Here is a 23,820-nt window from a genome sequence, read left to right as displayed (position 1 = left end):
AAAGAGATCCTTGTCCTTGCCCTTGTAGCATCATTCAGCGTGAAAAAAAAAACATTTTTTTTTTTGCGAACCCCTACGTTGAGTTTTGGCGATAATTTTTCATGGGGGTAGCAAGCTTCTTCATAACAATGTGCCGAGAAACGATCATTTTACTCAATAAATCGCGTGGTTACTTTCCCATGTCGACTCTGTGCTACCACCTCAAATATTTAGTAGTTTGTGGGCTACATACTCATGTATTTCTTATTATTAACTCATATCTATGCTGGAAATGGTAAAATCAAACAACGAAGAAGTTTCGTTAAATCTGCGGAAACATCTTTCTAGTGGATCATTTTGTACATATGCTGTACGGTGTCTGTAAAGTAGACTGCCCAGAAAATTAATTAATTTTTGAAAACTCAATCAGCCCACCCCTGAGTCGAATCCTAATCCCACCAGGAGTACTTGCACCAAATTTGAAATAAATCGAACAAGTCTAGCTACCGGACCAACGTGCCTAAAGTTTGTATGGGATTTTTCGACAATTTACATGGAAAAAACCCACTAGCTCGCATTTTCACCGCTAGGTGGCACTGTATGCATCGTATTAACACTATAAGTGAAAATAAGATAGATAATTGAATTGTCTACAACTGCTAGTCAATCCGGCTTTGTTAAAAGAAATTATTAAAGTTTTAACGAAGTGATGTCTGAGTCAGTTTTGCATGGGGCCTAGCAGTGGATGGTTGTTTTCCACGAACTATAGATTTTTGTTAGGTTTAGCTAAATAGTATGTTCAGAAGCATCATCGTACATAATAAGGGTTATGTTTTGGTTAGAAAATCTCAGTTCTACCTGTGACCGCATAGAGGGCGCAAACACTAACTTTTCATAGAAGAGAGATAGAATATCGAGATGTTCAGAAGAAATATTTCAAAATGCCTGTTCTACAACTTTGCGGAAGACAGCAAATGCTATAATTCGAAGAACCACTTATATTCTTCGTATGTTGAGTTATTTTCTTGTTCAGTGCGAGATGGTAATATTGAGTATTGATTTCATACATAACCTACCTAGCAGACTCCGTCAGACAAAGGTTTTTGTATTTTATGGTAAGTAAAACGTTAGTACTTTCAATTGTAATCAAAGCCATCTGCGAGTTTTTGCGATTAAGGAAGTTACTTAAGGTGTAAGTTGACCTAAAAATCTTTGAAAATTGGCAATAACTTTTTTGTTTCAAGAGCTTCTTCACCAAAAATGTGTATTTTATCGCCCTGAACAACTTTGTAGAAGACCAGTTTAAAATAAAATATAATCGTAAGAAGATATGTTTTAAGGGGTCTATCGCAAGTAACCCTCCATATCTCGCTATCTTCGCTTTAGCATCTTCAGTAAAGTTCTTAACAACAATATTTTCTATAACTTTGCTAAAAACAGTAAGCTTCTAGCTAAATTATTTAGGGAAATAACTTTTCTATCTCACTTTTAGGTGAATTAATCACTTAATTCATTATATCAAAAGATGCGTCTATTTATACCCAGACACTTCTTCGAAGAAGTCTAATCTCCAAATCCAACGGTTCAGGAGATATTGAATTTTTATCGTGAAAACGGCGTTTTGAAACACTGTGCGATGTACCACTTTAATAAATCTAGCATTCCGAAAGCCTTAGCAGTTGTCATGGTGATGTGGTCAGAAAAGCCAAACTTCCTATCGAAGAACACACCCAAGTCACGGATCGAGTCGATGCTTTCAATTGTTCTTCGTTGTATGCTATATTCATAACGTCCTAGAGAACTCAAGCGTCCGAAACTGATGACTTTGCATTTATTAACGTTGACTTCCATTCCGCTAAATGTGCACTATTCTTAAATTATTCAGAAATCTTCTTCTATGCACTACGGCGTCAAATGCGATAGTTCGGAAGATCTTAAGAGCGTCCGTGTATAGCAATTGCCCAGACTTAATACGACTACAAATATTGTTAGCAAGTAAAATAAAAATAAGCGGGCCCAGATGTCTGCCTTGCGGGACACCTGCTCTGAATGTGCTTGAGCGCGTGTTTTTTATACTTTATATTTTTATACGAATTCCGAACGATCGAAAAGATAAGACTGCAACCAGTTAGTCAGCCAGGTGGGAAATCCTAAAGTTTTAATTTCAGAATTAAGTTGTGAAGTACTTTGTCGAAAGCTTTTGAAAAATCGATATAAATTGCTTCCACCCGATGACGCTTCTCAATGGCGAGATACAAAATAGATGTGTAAACTATCAGGTTAGAAGTTGTTGATCGTATCATGACAAACCCGTGTGAATACGCCGAGATAATGTGGGATGCAACTGCAAAGCAATTGCAGCTTTTTTCCAGGCGATAGGGAAAATGCCTTCAGCGAGAGAACCATTGAAAATGATTCACACTGGAAGAGACAGCACATGGGTGCGACTTTTTTATAAATTGGGGCGAGAGATGATCAAGACCAGGCTCTTTCGACAAATGAATAGTAGTCAGAGCCTTCACAACGTCGGCTCAACTTTGTAACCCGTCAGGGTAACAATTTAGCACTGGGTGGAAATATACCTATTTGTGCGTACTCTCTCCGTAGAGTGTATTGTTTACGAATATTTGTGCTCACCGCTATTTCTATACCGTTCACATTTAGTTTGTAAATTTTTGTATAGTTTCGCGTATGTGAACGGTTTTATGCGTTCAGATAGGTGTAGTAATTTTTGTTTTATGTTTGTATATAAGAAACATAGGGTTTAGGTAGGTCACCGCTCTCCTCTCGCTGTAAAAGTGATTGCTAACTATGCTGTACCATGGCAATGACAGCTATGCGGCGGTGTGTTTTTTCGCTGGTTGTTTGGTGGAGTGAAAATGGCGGCCATCGAGATAAGCCAGAGAGTGACGGCAGTGAAGTTTCCCGCCACTAGTGCCAGTGCGCGCGTGCGACGGCAAGTTATACCGTCGAAAGTGCCGTTCCGTGGTTCGGGCACACGTATGTACGGTGTTGATTTGCCATAAGGGGATAGCTAATCGCTAAGGAGTGCTCTCGCTTCCCCGGCTAAACGAGAAGGAGTCAAAACACCGGCCGTTCTCACTGTGGAGGATCAGTCGAACGAGCCTAGCTCTCCTCCACAGTTAATCGCCAAGGAGAACGAAGCAGGGCGGGCAAAGGTTCCCCCTGGGAAGTGCACTGCGGTGACTTCCGGGATCGCTTGCGGCGAGCAAGTCGATCCGGCGATAATTCGCCAACGTCGCTAGGGAGGTTCCAACAAAGGAGCCAAGCTTACCTCCCTAGCTAAACGGTCAGAAGAAACCGCCCGTCTTTCCGTCAACGGTAGCAGCAGATCGACGAGATCCAGCAGTGCACAGTACAGGAAGAGGAAGTGGAAGAATAAAAGTCGGTATACTTATTAATTTATTTGTTGTTGTGAAACGAAAATCCGAAATTCTGTAGAGGCACCTAGGCCGCCCTGAAAAGAAGGGTACGCCGGGCAAACAAGAACCTGAGTAGCGGGCAAATCCCAACTTACAACTTATAACGGAGTGGGGAAGATTTATTTTGTAGCTTCTAAACTCCAAGCGAAAGATTCTAATAAGACTAAGCCAATTTCACAGCTAATTTAAAAATTTCTGTTGACTCAAATAATAAATAGCTGAACTGTCTCGCCAGAGATCCCTGATATATGTATATCTGCTTTAGTGTTTTTACATTGTACCTTAGACGAAATAGCAAGGAGGGTACCTTGTTTTTACCTGGTGCTACACCGGTGTAGTGCAAAAAAAGAGACAGACTGATTACACCCAAGTTTGAATGAGTGTAGCACCGACTACACCGGTGTAACGCACAGTCAAAAACGAAAACGACATTAGTTTTATCACCAGCGTGTTGCAACACATTGCACATTGCACATTGCACATGTACCATACATTCGCTTTCTTCGAAGAACTACTTTCGTATACTAGACATACACGAGTGACAAGCAAATGCTAATCAATTTCCATGTGCTTCTAGTTAGTGCCGCAGTCGCATTTTGTGCTTTACTTTGTTCACTTACCCTGCCTTGATTGTCAATGGCGGTAGCTATCCCATATTGAAGAGTGTCTGAAATTGAAAGTAAGCAAATAAGTCATATTAGCATACACATGTTAACGTGGGTTGATAAACTGTTAACGGTTATTGTAGAGCGCATTTCTACGAATATGCATTACTCTTTATTTGTTTTCAAATCGAACATGTGCTTAAACTTTGGATATTACCTTCATGTAAACCAATTTGGAGAATAACTGGAATATCGTTCACCGCTACAACTCCACGAATATGTGGGACAATAATCATGCAAAAACCACTATTGGATTTACGAATATGAGCTTAAATATTGCAAATACGCTAACTAAGGCTATGAATTCTACTGTGTAGTATAATGCAGTATAATACACTTCACTATCAAAACAGCTACTAAAAATGATGCTTTCGTGTAGCGAATCATGGTCAATAACAATGCTGGCTTCGCTGTTCTACCGGTGAAGGAAAGGAATTTTAGTTCGACAGTAGCTGTTGATAGAGACCGAATCTGCCTCTGCATCTACACTAGCATCACGGGAAAGGAATTGTGTTAGTAGGAAAGAGAAAAGACCAGGATGCATGTCTTGGTAGACAATATGATCATAGCAAGGATGCACGAAAGTCGTTCGATACGAATTTCCGAGATTTTTTATCATGCAACTTGAAGTCCGCACAGCCAGCCATCAGGAGTGTTGCTTCTTATTCATACTGAGAGTGTTGCTTCTACTCTATACTTAGCTTGTGGAGACCGCTCCCGGCTGCAAACCCGCTACTGATCAGCACTTGCTGAAATAGCTAAAATCGTCACAATAAATAACGAAATGCCGTCACATTAAATGCCTCAATTGAAACTTCCTTTTTCAAAAAGCTTCTACGAAAGGTAAGCTCGCAAAAGAGAAAAATCAAAATATTAAGCGAGGGTAATGAACAAACCGAATCTTCTAATGAAAATCAAGAAATTTTGTGGTGTATTAAAGGACCAACGAAAGATTTACTTTGTGTAACGGATACATTAGCAGTTTCACGCACGCTTCCCTCTAAGCATATGACCAGTGGTCATTGACCACAGATCCCAGCAGATCTTCACTAATGCCGATTCCGCTTGAAGCAAAACTGAGACAGGCTCCAATCCATCAACCTGTCGAACTCGATGAACTGACAACGGTTGGGGATAGAACCCGACCTAGCCCGCGTTCCAGCAGAAACGGCATAAGGTGGTCTGTACCTCAGTTGGCACCGCGGGCAGGTAAGAAATATGAGTTCTACATCAGAGGTGAATGGCGACAATGTTGCAGGATAATGCAGCTTAGCCAATCGAAAATGAAACATGATCAACGAAAAACGAAAAACGAAAAACGAAAAACGAAAAACGAAAAACGAAAAACGAAAAACGAAAAACGAAAAACGAAAAACGAAAAACGAAAAACGAAAAACGAAAAACGAAAAACGAAAAACGAAAAACGAAAAACGAAAAACGAAAAACGAAAAACGAAAAACGAAAAACGAAAAACGAAAAACGAAAAACGAAAAACGAAAAACGAAAAACGAAAAACGAAAAACGAAAAACGAAAAACGAAAAACGAAAAACGAAAAACGAAAAACGAAAAACGAAAAACGAAAAACGAAAAACGAAAAACGAAAAACGAAAAACGAAAAACGAAAAACGAAAAACGAAAAACGAAAAACGAAAAACGAAAAACGAAAAACGAAAAACGAAAAACGAAAAACGAAAAACGAAAAACGAAAAACGAAAAACGAAAAACGAAAAACGAAAAACGAAAAACGAAAAACGAAAAACGAAAAACGAAAAACGAAAAACGAAAAACGAAAAACGAAAAACGAAAAACGAAAAACGAAAAACGAAAAACGAAAAACGAAAAACGAAAAACGAAAAACGAAAAACGAAAAACGAAAAACGAAAAACGAAAAACGAAAAACGAAAAACGAAAAACGAAAAACGAAAAACGAAAAACGAAAAACGAAAAACGAAAAACGAAAAACGAAAAACGAAAAACGAAAAACGAAAAACGAAAAACGAAAAACGAAAAACGAAAAACGAAAAACGAAAAACGAAAAACGAAAAACGAAAAACGAAAAACGAAAAACGAAAAACGAAAAACGAAAAACGTAAAACGAAAAACGAAAAACGAAAAACGAAAAACGAAAAACGAAAAACGAAAAACGAAAAACGAAAAACGAAAAACGAAAAACCAAAATACTGAAAACAAGAAAGGCAAAAAAGCAAGAATTGTGGTGCAAAATTCACGTTATTTCTGAAAACAAAGAGGTCTTTCTTCTATTTATTTTTTTATTCATTTCGTTTATTTGATAGGCACAAATGCGTTAGCTTGGCGGTGCCAAATTCTTTTGTTTTTACATTTTGGATATCTTGAAACTAGGAGGTTGCAATGTTGTTTTTTATACAAGAAATGAAAGTTTACAGCTATCTTAAGACTAGAAATAAGATTCAATATACAAGAGAGGGCCAAAAGATTTTTTCATGAAAAATTTTAAAACAAGGGATTCAGTTTGATATACAAGAGGGGGAGTAATAGTATTTTACGAAATATTTTACAGCTATCTTAAAACTAACAATATAGTTTAGTACACAAAAGGGGGAACAAATATTTATGAGAAATTTCACAGATATCTTAAAACTAGGGATACAATTCTATTTACAAGATGGAGGACAAGAGTTTCAATAAAGAGTAAAAATTATAGCTATCTTAAAACTAGGAATGCAGAATACTAATTTGATTTTTTTAACGAAAACTTATGCTTGGTCAAGATATTCAGAGGGTGGTTTATTTCCACATCAGTGTAGCAGCAGTTGTATCAAGGACAGGGGAGAGAAGGCGTATGGTGACAGGGAAAGAAGAGCAAAACTTGCAACTTTCGCTCAAACGGGGGGTGGATCAGCGAAACAAATTTGCGCCTCAGTCTAGTAAGTCGTCGAGTGCCGGATTGGCGGATGGTATTCTTCGGACCCGCGGGGAATCCTTCAAAAGTCATCGGACCTCGAGTCGCTCTCGCTTCAGTTTCCTTCTATGCATTTCTATTGGTTTGAAAAGACCTTCAATGTCACAACGGACTTTTTATGCGCAATATATTTTCTAAACACGCTGGCCCATACAACTGACAGATTAAGGACACAACAGATCGACATATCAGCCAAAATGTCTCCGCTGGCAGCATTGACAGCGCCGGCAGCTATAAACTATCAAAATTGATGGGGATGACATTTCCCCCAGCGTTTATTTCTTAACGGGAAAACGGTTTCAAGAGAGTACTTTTACGATGCTGAAAAGCCTTGTACACTGCTTTCTGATCACTTAGAGAAGTGCGGGACTCTGCGGACACCAGCCGCCGTTGTGATGTTAGGAGAGACCAAGAGATGATTGAGTTAGACGATAAAGTTGGTTGCGAAACACCCTAGAAGGAAGAACACAATATTGGGCATGGGCTGTGGTTATCATCGATTATGTAAATATAACAAAACAGAGGGTTGTTTGGCTGACTATAATAGAAATTTATCTGTTTTGGCACCTAATTAAAACTTCAGATTTTTTCTAACAAGTAAATTGGAATTACTTTTCCAGCAGCACGAATAGATTTAAACGTAGATTTCTTTTTCTGTGCAATAATTGAGATTTATTAGGTTTGGAATTCTGACCTTTTTTGGAAAAAATGAACATATAATTTTGAGGGCTTTCCTTGAATTTTCGAATAAATATTATTATCGTATACCTGCACCATACCGAAATTTTAGCTTAAAACACTAGATTTGATAGTGTTCGGAGTATATTTTTGTAAATTTGTGTCAATGTTTCCAAATAAAAACATCTAAGCGAGACTATTCAAACAACTTCACACCGTAAGGACACCTTTTTCCCTTTACGTTCTACGTCTTATACTTATCAAGTAAGCCCGTCTATTTTCCCAAACAACCTAATCGTCAATAAACCGCGCACCAGGGAGCAACTAAATTCGATAATCATCCCCTTGCAAGTCCGCTCTGTTTCACGATGCAGCCGATGTTCCAAACACCGTTGAGCTCGCCTCGAAGGTGTCAATTTTTTTCACTACCGTCAAACGGAGTAACTTGCAACACTTCAACATGTTTCTGTTCAGATGAATTTAACAACGCTAATAATAATATTACCAATTTAGCACTATAGCTGTCAAATGTTAGCATATATTAAAAGATAATCATGTACTAGCAGACATTATTTTCAGTTTATTTAGCGCGACAGGGAAATCTTCTGTATTTCGAGTTTTTTCAATAGAAAAGAAGCTTGAATGTCGTGATTTGCTCCACTTCAATGGTAAGAGCATATAATTTGTATCTCTTACGTACAGATCGAGTATACAATAGCAAGCGCTACTGTCTGCTACATGTTTGTTTACATCTCAAATTTACGCAAGATAACGATTTAACTTTGTTAACTACCCATGCGGGGTAACAGTATTTTGTTTTATTACTGTTATGCCTTGAGCCAGCTGGCTGATTGAGCGTTTAAAATAACAGTCTGTATAGCATTTTAAATTAAACCTTCGACTAGAATAGAAAAATGCTTCTTAAATACAGAACAGTACCAGGAAGCCGTCTTTACGCGAACTTGCTTCTCTATACAATGCTCAATTTTTATCTTCCTATACTCAACTGGATGGAAAATGTAGTCGTAGACAGTGTAAATTAAGTGGTTTTATCTGTTTTCAATAATATTTTAAGACAACAAAGATAGTATAATTTAATTTTCGCAGTTCACTGAAAGTATCCCTGGCAGCACTGTTCCAGTGGAATATAATCACGTTAATTGCAATAACCTTAGTTCTATGGATAATACTTGCAACTATTAGTCCAGAAATCAAGGGCCAACGGCTGAATAGTTAGCCTTTCCTATGAGCAAATCTGGAATCATACAGCTTTTCAAAAACATTGTTGTTTGTAAAGAACGTGGACATGAATTTAAAATTAAATAAATTAAATTAAATTAAATTAAATTAAACGTCCAAATTATAGTACATTTGGTCAATGTACTAGAGATAAACAAAAATATACTGCATTCGACTTCAATGAAGTTCATGTGTCGCTAGTTACTCCATATGCGAGGTTGCTTGCAACAGGCATAATTTTTGGCCATCCTGAAAATAGGGAATAACACTTTGATTTGATAAGTATCATTTAGAATTGTTCGTACTCCCATTTCGTATTGTTCGTACATGTGGAATATTATTCTAGAGTTTCAGCATTTTTAGTTATACCGCTGTGAAGTTGTGTGTTGCAAGTAACCCCGTTATACAGTTGCTTCCCCCAATCCGCATGGTGACTTATAACCATTTTGTTCCTTCGTTCCACGGTATCATACCAGCAGGGTTTCTACCGTCATACGTGCACGGAGACAAAAGGGCAACTCCTTTATCGGATATATTTTTAGCATTTATCATTCTCGCTTCACCCTTCGCGAGTCGTTTTGTATGTTTCTACCGTGGCACACCTCAGAACGAATCCGGTTGAAGGAAATGTCCTGAACTTTTCCCTAACGTAAGATGACCCCAAAGAACAGAACCACAATGCAACACACCGGCTGTCTATCTGTCATTCGTGCTCTAGGTTCATATGAGTATATTAGGGTTACGGAAGGGTGTGCAAGAAGGCGAAAAGAACAATATTTATGAGGAGTGGTTGGTACTTATTTCCTATTTGGAACTGAAAGTGGAGCATCCGCACGGGTTACATAATATGTTGCAAAATAATACATTCACAATGAATTGAGGTGAAAGATGAAACAGGTAAACCCCGGAAAGAAGGTTTGCAGCATTATGGTGTCGTAGACTGTTGTGTTGAAGGATGTATGTAGGTGTGATTGGATTGGGAGCAGTAGGTGCTTGCACTGCAGTCATTACTGTTGGCGACGATTCCTTTTACGTAACAGCACCGAGGAATGAAAATATTATAATATGTAATGTACAAAAAGCGTAAAATGTCAAGCGTCAAGTGTCAAGTGTCAAGTGTTGAGTGTAGAGTGTCGAGTGTCAAGTGTCAAGAATTAAGTTTCAAGTTACAAATGTTAAGCGTAAAGTTTGAAGTGTCTTGTGAAAATTGCAGATATTAGAGAAAAATGGGAAGCTTTAAATCTACAATAATATTTTGCTCATATTCGTCTTATCAAACTTTTCATATAGTTAAACTTATTCCATCCTCTAGTGAACAGTACTTCTACTAAATAAAAACAAGTGACTTGTGTGAAAATATGAATTGAATTGAAAAAGGTATATAAAGCTAGTTTGTTTAACCTGTGTAGATCAAAAAACTACCAGGATCGCTAAATCAAATTTGATCAGCGACTGCCTTCGCCATGTCCATCTTCCACTTGCATTGGGTTGTTGTAGTTTACTGGGTAATCTTTGCTAGAACATGATGAGTGTACAAAAACAATAGAATTTCAAGTCGAGGTTCCTGTTTTCGGATTGCAGTTGAAACTACCAAAGCGCCACTTTTCACCAAATCATTTTTCGTTTAATTGCTGTATTACTGAACTTAGAATCCCTGCTTGTGTTTTAAAACAATTTGAAAAATATTGCAACAGAAGTGACAGATTGTATCTAAGCGTGTTACAAAATTAATAAAAAGTGGATTAATTTTTGTCTGTAATTAAATTAACGATCATTCATGTGTAATGCACAATATGAAACTGATATTTGGTTTTGAGTTATACATTTGATTGTATAGGGTGACGTTTTTACCCCGCCATTCTCTATTAAACAAATTTACACAGATGGATTAAAACTAGCAGTCGGTACTGTTGAAAAAGTGAAAGGGGAGCTGGCTCACTGCACACCATCAGCTCCATAGTTGCTTGTGAACTAAATATGTGCGGAAAATCGCAGTGGTGGTAAAGGGGTGCACGTTCAGTAAACAGGCAATTGATACGGATGGTAAAAAATCGGTTGGACCGAACTCCTCTTACACACATCATTACGCTTAGTTTACACTGAAATAAAAAAATCAAAGATGGCAATCCTGAAACTTTGCATTCTTCGTCAATAAGTATAAATTTCAGTTATTAGCCAACTCAACCATGTGAATATGAAATAATAGAATGTTAATTATGAACGTGTACACTGGAAAACAGACAGAGAAAGAATGACCGGAACGGTGAGAATGAAGAAACGGTGAAAATTCACCTTTTTATTGGAAACACCGAGAAAAGATATGTCCTCAAGCAGGAATCGAACCTGAGATCTTTCAGTTTCTAGTTGGGTGCGTTAACACTTCGCCATCGAGGAATTGTGATGATGTCATCACATATTCCCAATAGTATCGTGATCACCGCTGCAGCCTCCAATTCATCCCAATTGACCTATCGACCCCCAATGTCTCCTATAAGCAGATCGTCACCTCTCCATCACATTGATCGGGCTAAATCTCTCTCCAATAAAAAGGTGAATTTTCAACCGTTTTTTCATTCTTACCGTTCCGGTCATTCTTTCTCTGTCTGTTTTTACAGTGGACACGTTCATAAATATCCTTAAGGTTGGAGAGAGAATGGACAAAAAACAAAAACGAAAAAAGCAGTTTTTTCCACATCGAGTGTTAGATCTTAATAAAAATCAATCAACAGTACTGTAACAGCATTTTACGTAAGCTGATTGATTTTTATGAAGATCTAACACTCGGTGTGGAAAAAACTGCTTTTGTTCGTTTTCGATTTTTGCTTATTCTTTCTCCAACCTTAAAAAAGGAAAAAACAAAGACTTACGTAAAAAAAAATGAATGAATGTTAATTGTTTCGGAGGAGCTGCGTATTATTCCATACTCATACATAACATCAGAATATCTTTTCAATTCACAGTTCTACACTGTTTTGTGCTTTGGAACAACACCACAAATTAACAGAGTGTGAAAACTTTAATAACCCGTGGTGATTTCTTTTTAATTGGATCGGTACTTGCGTGGAAGAAAATTATTTTATATTTCGGAGTGTCTTCTATAAACTAGGGGTGCTACAATGGGTAACCCACTCCTTCCATTTCATTGTGCACTATTTATACACTATTTATGCATTTATGGCATACTTTTTTACAAAAATCAAAACTTTTTGAATGACTTAGTGGAATGTCACAATTAATACTCTGAAGATAGACGTCATCCATTTAATTACCCTATAATATATAAAACAAACAAAATTAAACAATATTTTTAAGACTAAACAAATAACACAATATTAGGAAGAAATCAACGAAATTTTCATAACCCCTTTTTTTTTCGAACTCCTACATTGAAGTTCAGCTATTAACCTTTTATAATGCCCAGAGTTTGGGGTTAATAATGAATGTTATATTAACTCTAGAACGTTGCACTTGCGTTTTCAATCGTAGAACGTTGCACTGGGGTAGAAATGTACCCCACCCGTTTGATTGCAATTTTCGCGGGTAAAAATGCAAGCAAAAGAAATGTATAATACACCATTTTCTTCGTTTTCTTATTGCGAAAACAGCTGTGTAAGTGAAAGCACGGAATTCATTGATCCAATGGTACATACATTGGTTTGAAACAAAATAAAAAGTGAAAAAATCGCTGTTTAGTCTATTTTCGCAAAAATTACTATAATTTGGCGAATTTTCAACCGATTTCATTTGATTATTCTAAAAGTTGAAAGAATGATCTTGATACAGTATAAAATGGAATTTCGATATTTTTGAAAAACTGTAATAAGGTTTAAAAATCGGGTTTTGGAAAATACCACGAAATGGGGTGGAAATTGAAATGAAAAAAATATTTCTGACCAGTAATGCATTTGTAACACGCAATGTTACTGTTACAGCTGCTATTGTGCGCAAATTTTACTTGCGAGCCATTGCTTTGAAAATCTATAAAAAATTAACAATAAAACAATAAAAATCAGCAAAAATGAGAACGATTTTTTGTTTCGCTTCAAAATTAAATTAAATTAATTAATTAAACGATTAAAAATGATTATATTACACTAATTGTTACTGCTGTAGTAAAACAACTAGTATTTAAACTGGTATTGTCACGAATCACATTTCCACTGATAGCACGAAACCTGACGAAACACTAACGGAAACCGTACACTGGGGTACAAATGTACCCCAAGCTAACTTTGACACCTGCTTTCACGAAGGCTATAAGCAACCTGGCTATACCATCTTTTCCTACTCTTACTAGGAACTCTAAATTGAATTATGGTTAGACTCCCAGGTCGGTAAATGCCGAATTCTCGTTTTTACACGGCCCCAAAAAAGGCGTGGGGTACATTTGTACCCCATTGCAACGTTCTAGAGTTAATAGAAACGCAGTTCTTTCACTTAGTTAAGAATATATTTACATTTATTTCGTAATAAAAACTGTTTATAAAAAGGTGGCAATATAGTTTCCACCACCCGGTAAAAACATTTCGTGAAACTATTTCTGAAGGATAGTATAGGAAGAAACCCGAACGAAAACTTATGCTAGCCGCTGTCATGCCAGTTTTTATGTAATTACTTTTGTAATTCCTAGTTTTACTATTTTTACCTCCACCTGTATGCAGGTGCGTGTGAACGGGGGGGGGGGGGGGGTCAATTTTATTCGTTTCTTACAAAAGAACGGAATACCAACCCTCAAACTTTGAAGATATTTTCTCAGGACTGGAGGGCATATTCTTTTATATCAATCAACTCAGCTCAACAAATTGGGGCAATGTCTGTTATCGAGAAGGAATCTTCAACAGACACCGCTGCCTGTGGACCGTGGTAGTACGGATTCTTACTGCAGTGATTTGTAGTAAACTTACCGACTACTTCAGGCTTGTTGTTCCCAGGCTTCTTCCTTACGCAGTCACCGTTAGCTATTACTTCAGTAGAGATTGCGCGCTTGCTCTTTTTATTTTATGTTGAATGTTCGAAGTTTGCCCATTGCTGCCATTTCTTGCTTGCTGTCCAGCTTTCGTGGCATATCTAACTTGCTGAAGTTTGCTGTAAAAATCGTTACCTGCCGAGACGCGACACGATCCAGAGCTGCTGACCTTAATGACACGCATGTCTTTATAACTATCTCTCTTGGCGCTACTCGTTCTTATTTATCTGGTCCTATTAAGCTGGTGCTGAGAGTTCCCCGGCAGCGGAATTTCCGCTGATACCGATTCCCGTTTTCGTAAACCATTTAGCTTTCGGACACTAGAACAAATCACAAACGGTGATATTTTTCTGGATAACCTTATCCCGATTATTTCTGACTTCGTGTTATTCTTTTGTTATTTGTCGTCTTTAGCTGATGTTACAAGCTCGTTGGCCGAATTTTTTCCTGATCAGAAAAATTTTAAAAGTAGTTCAAAGCCTTAATTTGAATGGGTTTGATCCCCCCACCCTTCCTCCTTATACCGTCCTTTTGCTCACGAGCCGGCCTCTACGTTACCAATTCTCAATTTATATCGATTTGGAATTTTAAACCAGTTTTTAAATATAGATTTCGTTCTGGACTGTAAGTCTGTAATCTGTGGTCTCATTTTTCAATTTATCGTCCAAATCCAGAGGTGATTTATTGTTAATCAGGTAATAATGTGAATTTCTGATCCAACTCGATTTGTCTTTATATTCGTACCGATCCCTTTTGAATTACATCAAACATTAGGAAGACTGACGTTTTTTTTAACGGGCGGTGGCAACTATATTGTCACCTATTTAAATAACTTATAGGGTGTAGAGTATTGATTTTCAAAATCGAGCTATCTTTATTGTCCAGAAGGCAATCGCAGGGTTTTTTTTTTCAAAAAACTGAATGTTTTCAATGTAGCTTAAGGGACCACTTCAATGGAAAAAAATGCTTGGCCACGGAAAACATTCTAGGAACACTGATGATTACTTTGATGGTTCTGACAAGACACACCAAGCAAAAATCTAGCAGTTTATTTGAAAAAGTTCCTTTTTGCTAATTTGTATACACTGAGAAAAAATGCAGAGTTTGCATATTTTCTGTTTCCGTCTCTTTTATTCTGCTGTGATTTTTATGCATTTTTAGCATGTGCTTCTAGGAAGCATACAATGTCAAAAAGAGCAATTTACAGCTGAAGAGGCAAGAGGCAGATAGAAATATTTACTATCGCTGACTAAATAAAGTTTCAGTATATTATGTATAGTAACGAACACACTAGTAAGTCCAGCCAGAATTCTTGTTGGTGACCGGTTAGTTTTCAATCTCCAGGGACACAACCGATTGTAATTAGTATTCGTTTTGTTACTGGCGTCGGAATAATTACCACAACCAGCCATAATGCCGGCGTACTTTCCAGCTGAGCTTTATTAGAATGGTTTGCAAAAAAGAGATTACAACCTCTAGAGAGAATGTTGCTAAAGTTACGTTGCAAACACTGCACTGGTCGAAACCTCACCTGCTCTAATTAGTTTGATAGTAATTTTTGAGGATACAAAGAAATCAGATATACTGCAGCGAGACAGATTGTTCAACCAGTGAATGCATAGATAAATGGCGTCTTGAGGTAATCTCTATTTGATAACTACGGTGACGCATGATTCTAATTCTGCATTTTGCTACTGCATATAATTTTTTCACAAAACTAGGCAGAGATGGCGGATGCCCTAGGTAGTATAAGTAGTATTACCCACTCGAATATATCTGAGAGGGTAATTACCCACTTGAAATTTTTGGACAAATCTGAAATTTGAAATCAGACGAGCAGGTGTCTCGCACGCACAATACTACCGTCTGAAAGCCTCGATGTACCACAATGCCATGTGCTCCAAATGCACCGCGGGTAATTTTATCAGATTGTTATGCTAGTATTGCAAAAATGCGGTATTTATCTAGTCCCCCCACGCTTTTACCCTAACACCGGCCCTGAAACTAGTTCACTCCAAATATCATATTGTGTTGCACTCAAATATTTAGTAAGATCACTGCGGTTGTGTGCCAAATATGTTTAGTTTTATCTTACAAATCTAGTTCATAATTTGAAGAAACACTGTTTCGACCAAAAGAGCAGAATATTGAACGATGTTCATGATGTCAAGAGGTTAGTCACGATTTTCGCAATTACTATGTACATTGTCGTTATATTAGTTGATGAGTTTTCTATCTGATTTTTCGGGCATAATAATGTCATTCACGTTTATAATTTGAGGAACTTAGTCACAAATTTAATATTCGTTTTGCGTTGTATATTATATGTACAATTTATAATTATTATATACTTATAATTATAATATTCCAAAATTTTGTAAAATCGTTCACGTGAAAATTTTCAGACCTGGTGCAGAGTTGCATGAAAGTGCCAATGATTAGAGATATCTTTTAAATTTCACAAGCATGAAGCATGCACAAAATTGCACATTTCATGAACTATATCATTAAATTGGAAACGTATTTTGATTTTGTGAATTATTTTACGAATAAGAAGGGTTCATCGTGACTAACATACTCGGAATTAGTTTACGAGGCTTGAAGGGATCCATGAATATTATTTCGTGAAACTAAAGCAGTAGTTTTATTGCCTCATTCACAACCAGAGTTAAAAATAATCGAAGCACTTTTTTGACGGCAGAAAATGTACCTGATGCGACTCGCGGTGAATAGAAAAAAATTTTCATTCAAATATCCATGTTATTCATTCAGTTGAATATCGTACATTATATTCATTTCAATAATTATCTAGGAAAATGTTTTCAAATGCCGGAAAAGTATATGAAACAACAATCATCATCGCTTATATTGTGTCAGGGCCCACTTTGATACGTTTGATTCGTTGCTGCACGGTCGCTTAGTGTAATAATCGGAGACGAATGAAAATCTGCATGGATGAATGGGCGGTTTGTTCGTTTGAAGTTTTCAGCTGCGTCACTGAATATTGAAAATGAATGCGGCTGAATATGATCAATTTTCATTCAATGACTTTGAATATTTTTAACTCTGTTCACAACCACAAAAACCTTATCATGATCAAGATGTAATAAATCATAAATCAGTTCACGTCAAACCGTGAACAATGTTCTTGAATTTGTGAATAAATTCACTAATCAACATTTGGTTTATGAAAAATGCTCATCAACTAGATCACAGACAGTAATAACGATTTGTCAATGACTAAGCGAAACCCGTGATCAAAGTTAATAAAAAATCAATAAATCTGGCGTTACGGAAAATTGTTTATAAAAACGTTGATAAAACACATGAATTTCTGTTAACGGTCCTGTGTCCGAACGTAGAAACACGATTATTCCAGAATTCATGTCACTTTATTCCCGAATTGGGGAACATTTTTGTCGGTATTGCGATACAAATTGGTCGTCCTTGTAAGCATTTTTATTTTCATAATAGGCAGACACACATGTTGCTACCTAGTTTGCTCGGAGTCATCGAACTCTTTCTATCAGAATTTGAATACAGCACGCTCTTATTACTCTTATTACCAATTATAATCAACTGCTGACAGTTGTATTTCTGACACTAATTTATCTTGAAAACAGCTCCATATTTTCATTATAATCTATCATTAGTGTTCATGCTCACTACTCAGTTTTGCTTTTTTGAAGAATGGAAAAGATCAACATATCAAGCATTTCGATATTTTTCGCAGTGTATATTTTCTAAAATTGATATAAACTCTTTTCAATTAGCATGCTAGATAAAGGTATTGATGTCAATGAAGTCATGTCATTTGAGTCAACAAACAAGCCAAATTGAAGCTAGATGCCCATGGAATATCATTATACGCTAAATGTTTTCACAATGTAACAAATGTTCGATTACGAATGGTCATTTATGCAACGATGTTTTCAGAACATTCTACATTATAAATTCGGAAAAATTTATGTCAATATTCATGATCAAAATGAAATAAGCTAGATACAGTGCTTATTTTATTGAGATATGTGATTATATGCTTATAAGCACATTGTACAATATTCGATATTTTCTTTTGACCATATATTATCCACATTTACGCTGTGCATGCAAACTATTGCAAACACCATAGTGTTGCCGATATGGATGTAAATAAACATCCCTTCACCCAAATCTTTCGGACAGGAAATTCCGATTTTTGAGTACTTTTTGTGGAAGCAGTGAATTAAAAAGGTTTCCTTGGAATGTCACAAAGGGATCAAGGTAAGTTCAGCATTATCTTTTATTGATTTACGGAGATAACCTGACTAGAAAATTGAGCTACGAAAATGAGCCATGTTGATTGGATTTATACAGGACCAATAATTTTCTGGACAGGAAATCTTTGTAATAAATGCATATTTCGCTTTTCGGTAAATTCCTAAATATTGTTTCAACTTCATTTTAGGTAGTAAGAAGATTTCAACGAAATTGGAGCGATATATACGGAGAAACAATTTGTTTTGCGAAGACGTCACATAACCACAGTTTTCATTGAAGTGGTCCGTTAATAAAAAGCAATAAGAAAAGTTACCAGACTCCTAAAAATAGATTTCATAAGGTTAGGACACTTATTAATTCATATTCCTGCATTACGAACGAAACGAGAAGGTGGCAATATAGTTGCCACTGCCTTATTAAGGGTTAAAAAAATATAAAGACCTACTATAAAATCCGATCAATCGATTCATCGGAGATATTGCGCACACTACAAACGCAATAAGAAAATTCAACAGTGGCTTGAGTAAGACTTTGGAAAAATATCAGTGTTGTAGCTCGTTCAAACATATCTAATCTATCATACTAAACTCTAAAACGTTTTAAACCAAACTCGACCACCAAATCTGATTTTAATTAAATGAGATTATTACATATTACGTATTGTACAATGAACATTTCAAAATCGAAGTTTCCGACCCCCTCCGAATTGTTTTTCTGGGTCCGCCCTGACTGCCTTAGTAATAAAAATATCATCCCATATATCTGAAAAAGAGCTGCAAATTTTCAACAGGTTATTTTGAACTTGAAGGAGGAACAAATCTTAAATCATGCCCTACTATGTTCAATTCGCTGTTGTTGGTAAGCATCATTCATTCAATCGGCCGATCTTCTCAATCATTTTCCATTCATTTTCCATTCATTTTCAATTTCGTTAACCTTTTACTGGGGTATTGACTAGGTTTTTCAAGCAAGACTACTCTGAACATAGTTCTTACTGTCCATGTAAGCTTGAAAACGCAAAACATGTCAACATTTAACCTAAAATGGTCTCTACAGAGCAGATGACAGCTTTGGTTGGTGAATGAAAAAGCATCAATTTGAAATGAAGACGTACGATTCAGTCATGAAAATCCCACCAATGTTAATGTTGGTTGGCGTTTGAAAATGAAAATTTGCACCACTGACCCGAAATATGTAACGTGTGTGCCAATAGGCTACCTTACGTACCAACAATCCGACGAAAACATTTTGCCATGATAATTGCACCTGTCTCGTCAACCAAACGCACAATAATGCATACAAATAAAATTATTTGTCCCAACGCAAATTCACAAGCAGCACACACACGTCGCATCCTGCAGTGTTGAACTCAATCCAAACCTTCCATACCCACCCAAATTTTCAATCATCGTATGTACACGACTTGAGTCGATCGCATTTCTATCCTCTATTAATCTCTCAAATATTACGAAGATACCGATCTATATTAACAATTTTTGCTAAAAATGTAAACAAGAGTCACACTCGAATTTGTCATAAGTGCGTATTGATGACAAAATGTGTATTACGTCTTATAATGCGACATGGAACCTTTTTCCATAGAAATAAAGCATCAATTATAATTTTTTATTCATGTCTTTGGCTTAATTTGGTCGAAAGATAATCGGTGAAGTGCATTTTAAAGGAAACTTACCAAGGAATTCAGGAAAATAGTAATTTTTCACTACAGTGTTGCCAAACATGCAATATTTTCAGTTTAAAAGCAAAACTGTATTTTTCTCCTAAAACATATATTATTCTTTTGATTTTGCGTTACTCCGGCCGATAATATCACCTAGACTCACCGAACTTTCAAGATGGAGGACATCATCTGTCGGAAGAGGACTCGGTGCCTCGAATACACGGACGAGCAGATAACGATCGTGAAATCGCAGTACCGGTGGATGACGAAGAACTACCGCGGGACGCCGTTCGTGCTGGACGAGGAAAATTACTTTCCGCTCTCGAAGAACCACATTCCAGGAAATGACAGCTACTATTCTAGCCATACCCCACGAAGTAAAATATAAGTTTAAACATAAATTTAAAAAAAGAAAAGTTATGCTGTACATCGCCATATCGGACAGAGGGATTTAAAAGCTGTCGTTCAAGCCGGGCGGTCTGGCCATCAATCAACAATTATACCAGGAGGAGTGTCTTGAGAAAAACCTCCTGCCGTTCTTAAAGGAGCGTCATGCGGATAGGAAGTACGTCTTCTGGCCGGACAAGGCGTCTTCCGAAGACGCTGGAGTATCTTGAGCAGAAAAAGATACCGTACGTGCCGAAAGAAAAGAACCCGACCAATTCGCCCCAGTGCCGTCCCATTGAGGATAGGGCTCCCTCAGTGCCCTAGAGTACAAACATGATTGGAGGGCCAAGGATACGAAGCAATTGACTACCAGGATCTGGAATTGTATCCGAAAGATGAACGTCAGTGCCGTCCAGAAAGATGAACGTCAGTGCCGTCAGTCTTGTGAGAGCATCGTGACTAAGTTTTGTCGTACGGCTAACCAGGGCCCCTTCTCCAATATTCATTATCGTTTTTTGAAGAATAAACATTATGTTTTCAATAAAAAAAATACTGAATTGGATGAAATTCTTTTTTTGTTTTTTAACTACATGACTGAAAAAATTCTCATTTTTAGTGAACACCCGTTACAACTTGAATTACAGAAATTTAAAACCTTTGATATGTAAACCAGATTAACGATCAGCGGCGACGAGTTCGAGGTGGTTGACGAGTTCATCTATCTAGGCTCATTGGCGACTGCGGACAATAACACCAGCCGGGAGATCAGAAGGCGTATTATCTGTGGAAGTCGTGCTTACTATGGGCTCCACAAAACTTTGAGATCCAGGAAGCTTCCCCGCCACCCGAAATGCGCCATGTACAACACACTGATTAGACCGATGGTTCTCTACGGGCACGAAACGTGGACAATGTGGTGATGTGCAGGAGGATGGCGTGTGGAGGAGAAGGATGAATTACGAACTTGCGCGACTGGTGAGCCAAGTATCCGGAAAGTAACTCAAGCTGGAAGGGTACGATGGGCGGGGCATGTTGTGAGGATACCGGACAACTCCACCAAGTTGGCCTTCACCTCCAACCCGGCAGGTACAAGACGGAGAGGAGCGCAGCGTTCCCGGTGGCTGGACCAAGTGGAGCAGAACCTGGCGAGTATCGGGTACCTGAGAGGTTGGAGACAAGCAGGAACTGACCGAGTGACGTGGCGGAATATTGTGGAACGGATAAAATCATGATAATATGATGTAGAATCAGAAAATATATATGTAACCCCGATTATCTTGGAATCGTACTCGTTTGAAAGTTTCTTAACGGCTGCCACAATAACTCCAGAAACAATGAACCGATAAATCTTAAATTAAAGTGTTGTTATTAATTACTTTAGTCTGAATTTATTATTGTTGTGCAACTTAAGGTATTGCTGAACATTGGAGCGGATTGGTTGTTTTCCCTAGCTTCGACAATTAAGCACATCAACTTGCAATATTCAGAACACCATCTATCTAAAACGTTGCCTCGAAAATATAATGTTAATCTAGAAGTTCAAATTCGTCAGATCTCGCGCGGATTTGATTCGTTTTTATTTTGTTTTTCTCCGTAACAACCCTGGAAAAGTAAAAATGTAGAACTTCACGATTAAAATGCTAAATTTATTGTTACGACGTGAGGGTTCTCCATTCCCGAAATATATGGAACAGCCAACGTACTCATCTCGAAACGCTACATCGAAGTTTTCTTAACCCGAACAATGAGGTTGAAAATATAAATCCTTCGTTATGCATAATCTATACCTACCATTTGATATTATCAGCCTTCAAAAATGCAATCTAGTACAGCACAACCCAACATTTTTTCCAACCACACACTCGCCAAACACTTCATCTTAATACCCTTCGAAATCGATTTACATGCAAATGATGCCATTGTGTACGAAATCAGTGGTAAATACCACAGGGATGGTGTCGGCGATAAGAATCTAATCTTCGGTTTTGCTTCCTGCCCCTACAATCTAGGCGGGTTCGATCACGTGCAACTGAATAATAATGGCTTAATCGAACCGTTCATTTTTTGTTGATACTGGCGCTGCTCAACTTTGGGGTTTGAAATATAAATAAACATCAACTTTCAACTTTCCTATAATGATTTGAGCAAAAATTGAACACAGAGGTGAAAAATTGGTTAGAAAAATATTAAAACATTGTATACGACTAAGAAAGACAATTTGGTAGAACATTATCTAAAACCACATTATTTTGTATATGTGTGACTAGAGTAGAACAGGTTTAACTAGAAATTATAAATCATATGGGAAAAGACCGCTTATTAAATTCTCTAAATTCTCGTTAAATTCTCGTTTGGGAACGGGCATAGCGTCGTTGGTAAATTGATTGCCTTGTACGCAGCTCACCTGGGTTCGATTCCCAACCCCGCACATAGGGTTAGATTTTTTTCCGAAGAGATTTCTCTAACCCGAAAAGAGGCAAATGACTCTAAGGTTAAAACCTCAATAATAAAAAAATCTCGTTTGCGGAGCTCCACTACTGCAGATTTCACTGATTCTTCGTTGGATTCTTCTGTCCCGTGTGGCAATACACGAATTACGAATCAAACCGGGTGTTCGTACATTGAATTTTTCGTTCGTTATTTGGGATTGAGTTCGCAAAAATGTTCGCTTTACATTCTTATTAAAATTAAAATTCGTTTCGTCAAAACAGTTCACGCAATTTAATAATTATTATGTAGTTTTGGAACGGGTTTGATGAATAGATGCTAGTTGTTGTTCACTTGGTTCGAGTGTACGTCTGACTTGGGCAGAAGTAGAAAGTAGACTGTGAATGCACATTTTGTCCAATGTGTTATATTGGAATTGTAATATCAATTTTATTGTATAAATTATACATACAATTTTGCATTCGCGATATTTAAATTTGTATGAAAAGAAGTACAGAACGCCATATCTTTCAATGTCGCTTTCAAGGCTGCAGCATTTTTGAATTACATTAAGACCAAGCAATTCGGATACTCTCTAGTAATAGGAAATCGATGGTTGACTATACCCATCGTTGCGTAGTTCGTCCATTATCCACAGTGGCGGATCCAGGGAAGGGTCCTGTTAGTTTGAATTTTATAGTAGTTTCAAACTCAAAATCTTTTCAAGCCAAATTTGGTCACCAATACTGATATTCACCAATAGAGGTTTTTACGTATTACGTATTGTACAATGTTCATTTTAAAATCGAAATTTCGAACCACTCCCGAATTTTTTTCTGGATCCACTCCTGATTATCCGTTTTATTTTGATTCACTTTTAATTCGGAGTGATGTTGATACAACCGTGCCGGGAAGGGATTCGATATATCACGTTTTTTTTATTTGATTGCCCACTACCCTAGAGCAGCTGAATCATTTCATCCAACGTAACCAAAGATGCTTTGAATTAACCCTTAAATGCGCAATGTTGTTTTCAAAAAACATTGTGAGTCATCTCAAATTTTTCACAGTAAGGTATTGAAGCTATGGGACAATTTTCACAAAGTTAAAAAAAACGATTTGCGGCTTTAAGGGTTAAATTGATTACATCTCA

The 23,820-nt window shown here is 37.2% G+C and overlaps 1 protein-coding gene across 1 annotated transcript in view; it reads right to left on the bottom strand.

Annotated features, from left to right (window-relative positions):
* Positions 1 to 23,820, bottom strand: part of LOC131691411 (uncharacterized protein DDB_G0283357) — a 351,896-nt gene that overhangs the window by 286,709 nt on the left and 41,367 nt on the right. Inside the window, exon 2 of the mRNA XM_058977778.1 lies at positions 4,043 to 4,089. The gene's annotated coding sequence lies outside the window, so the exon portion shown is untranslated. The remainder of the gene's footprint in view (positions 1 to 4,042; positions 4,090 to 23,820) is intronic.

The sequence above is a fragment of the Topomyia yanbarensis genome, chromosome 3, assembly GCF_030247195.1.
Source record: "Topomyia yanbarensis strain Yona2022 chromosome 3, ASM3024719v1, whole genome shotgun sequence".
NCBI classification, from domain to species: domain Eukaryota; kingdom Metazoa; phylum Arthropoda; class Insecta; order Diptera; family Culicidae; genus Topomyia; species Topomyia yanbarensis.
Note: the sequence above shows the minus strand (reverse complement) of the source record. Positions and strands in the feature narration are given on the sequence as shown.